Consider the following 408-nt stretch of genomic DNA (forward strand, 5'->3'; position numbering starts at 1 on the left):
AGCACTCTGCCTGCAAGAGTTTCTTGCAAAGAATTCCAAGACTTTATTGATAATGCTGAGCTGTTGCAGCTTCAGAGCATTGGTGTTCAGTTCACTTGGTCCAACCGAAGAGGAGGAATTGCTTTAACTGAGAAAAAGCTTGATAGAGCTCTCTGCAATGAGAGTTGGATAAACAACTGGAGCCAGGTTTCTTGCTGCACTCTTCCTAGAGTAGCCTCTGATCACCACCCCTTGTTATTCCAATCTATTTCTTCAACATCTTCTAGACCTTCTTCTTTTAGATTCCACAAAATATGGTTGGAGCATTTGGACTGCAAAAGACCGGTTAATGATATTTGGAGCACTGAAGTGATTGGTTGTCCAATGTTCATTCTTGCTCAAAAGCTGAAAATTCTCAAAAAAGAGCTT

Source organism: Lupinus angustifolius, chromosome LG04 (genome assembly GCF_001865875.1).
Source record: "Lupinus angustifolius cultivar Tanjil chromosome LG04, LupAngTanjil_v1.0, whole genome shotgun sequence".
NCBI classification, from domain to species: domain Eukaryota; kingdom Viridiplantae; phylum Streptophyta; class Magnoliopsida; order Fabales; family Fabaceae; genus Lupinus; species Lupinus angustifolius.